The sequence below is a fragment of the Schistocerca serialis genome, chromosome 4 (genome assembly GCF_023864345.2).
Source record: "Schistocerca serialis cubense isolate TAMUIC-IGC-003099 chromosome 4, iqSchSeri2.2, whole genome shotgun sequence".
Classification (NCBI taxonomy): domain Eukaryota; kingdom Metazoa; phylum Arthropoda; class Insecta; order Orthoptera; family Acrididae; genus Schistocerca; species Schistocerca serialis.
This window is the reverse complement of record NC_064641.1, coordinates 385,000,772-385,003,453: the sequence shown is the minus strand read 5'-3', so window position 1 is coordinate 385,003,453 and position 2,682 is coordinate 385,000,772. Positions and strand designations below refer to the sequence as shown.

General features: G+C 38.1%; 1 non-coding gene across 1 annotated transcript; it reads left to right on the top strand.

The window, feature by feature from the left end:
- The first annotated feature begins 959 nt into the window (after window positions 1–959).
- Trnat-ugu (transfer RNA threonine (anticodon UGU)) lies at window positions 960–1,033 on the top strand. Its single transcript has one exon. It is a non-coding gene; the product is annotated as a tRNA-Thr (tRNA).
- The last annotated feature ends 1,649 nt before the right edge of the window (window positions 1,034–2,682 follow it).

Here is a 2,682-nt window from a genome sequence, read left to right as displayed (position 1 = left end):
TCGGGCAGCTCTGTTTCACAGAATATCCACTGATGAGCACCCACAGCATAGTCTCTGCCCAAAACGAAACATGATAATAAAATCGACACCCTAGCTGCAAACAGTCGTTGATATACATCATTGGGGACGTGTTAAAAATGTGTGAACCGAGAGGGACTCGAACCCAGGATCTCCTGCTAACATGGCAAACGCCCTATCCATCTGATCTACCGACGGCACAGAGGATAGTATGCCTGCAGGAACTTATCCTTTACTCACTCCCTACGAGACCCACATTCCCAACATGTCCACACCACTAAATTCGTAGTGCGCCTAATAGATGTTTGCCCATCACACTCTTTACTCATGGCAGATTAATCTACGAAGTCTCGTATGAGTTGGAGCATAGTGTGTGCATTCGCACAAAAGGTCAGTGGCTGAGCAGCCATATTTTAACTATATATGAAGGTAGTATCTGTTCTTGAAAGAACAGATACCATTGATAACCGTGCAGCTTCTCTAAAATGAAATGATGATTAAATCGACACCTTAGCTGCAAACAGGAGTTGATATACATCATTGGGGACATGTTGAAAATGTGTGCCCTGATCAGGACTCGAACCCGGGCTCTCCTGCATGATGTCTATCAACGCCAGTTTGCAGCTAGGGTGTCGATTTAATTATCATTTCGTTCTAGAGAAGCTGCATGGTCATCATTGGTATCTGTTCTTATGGAAACAGATACTACCTTCATATATAGTTAAAATATGGCTACCCAGCCATTGACCTTCTTGTGCGAACGCACACGCTATGCCCCAACTCGTACAGGGCTTGGTAGATTAATCTGCCACGAGTAATGAGTGTGATGGCCAAACATCTATTAGGCGCATTACGAATGTAGTGGTGCGGACATGTTGGGAATGTGGGTCTCATGGGGAGCAGGCAAGGGATAAGTCCCTGCAGGCGCACTATCCTTTGTGGCCTCGGTGGCTCAGATGGATGGAGCGTCTGCCATGTATGCAGGAGAACCCGGGTTCGAGTCCCGGTTGGGGCACACATTTTCAATATGTCCCCAGTGACGTATATCAACGCCTATTTGCAGCTAGTCTGTCGATTTAATTATCATTTCGTTCTAGAGAAGCTACACGTTCATCAATGGTATCTGTTCTTTCAGGAACAGATACTACCTTCATATACAGTCAAAAGGAAACACTTCATGGTGCCAGTTTAACGAGTGTGAAGCAAATGGAAAAAACATACACATACAAATCCCATGCCGGGAACTGTTATGTTAGAATTAAAGCCAATATATAGAGATCTTTTGGCTTCTAAACTCTTGGAAAAATGCTTACATGGCGAAACACAGGATCTGAATGAAACTTCAGTGGTTGTATTTAGGAATGCTTGCCAAAAAACTGTTTCTATTGGCATGTCAGCTTTGCAGATTGGTGTGATAATATATTTTAATCATGGAGTAACAGGCAGATTAAAAACCATGAACAGACCATTCATCAAAAGTGGGGACATCATGAAATGTGAACTGTTAGACGTGGACAGACAACACACCACTGAAGCTGAAAAGGCTGTTGAAAGTATGACAAATGAGGCCAAAATAACAAGGAAAAGAAAGAAAACTAAAGATGAATAGGACACTCAGAATCAATAAGATTATGGAGCTCAAATGTTTTTACATGTTATCACTGAGAGAAAATGACATGCAAATGCTTAGTTTCTATTTCCCATAATCAACATTTTTGCATACTTAGGTATGATTATCTCATCCAATATTAATGCTACAAAAACAATTTGCATGAATAATAAAATAGTAAAACATTGAACATAGCTGCTGAGGTTCAGTGACCGTGTCAGAATTATATTAGAACAAATAAGCCCTTGGTCACAAATATTAAGTCAAAATTGACTAGGTTTCGACGCTACTATGAGCGTCGTCTTCAGTATTAGACCAACTGTTCTAAAACATATTAAGTATATAATACATTAATAAAATTAAAGTTTGTACTGACTGGAAAAAGATGCAGTACTTGTGTACTGTGACTTGTAAGTACTGCATCTTTTTCCAATCAGTACAAACTGTTTATTTGTTCTAATATAATAAGATAGTGCTTGTGTACACAGTGAACCACATTATTTAACAACGTATTACATATTTTAAGCTGGACATATCATATGTTCTTCAATTACAAGGAAAAAAATTGACTTGTAGAAAACTTTTTTTAGAATACACAGAAGACCAAATTGGTGAATATTCCTAGTTTACTGTTTCAGCAATTTCGTAACTGAACGAATAAAATTTGTTTTTACTGTATATTTTGAATAGTGTGAAAGTACAGTGTACCAAAAATAAATATAATTCCATACATAAGATAAGAATCAATATTCACTCCACTACATCCTCCACAGTTTTTAATTTTTTTCACTTAGAGGTCACAATATATTGCTTATTTGGTTAAGGCTTCATTGCACTATCTATTAAAGTTTTTGAGTTATTACATTTCAAAATCCTAGCAAAAACTACAGGAATGACGTCCAGGTCCCATTCTCATTACTTGAGATACAAATGTCTGAGGTGAAATACCTTGTATAGCTTGGAATTCTGGGCATAATTCATTTCTAGAAGTTTGTAACGAACTTTGTATATTACATTTAACACGTTCTGACAAATAGCTGATCGAGTAACATTAT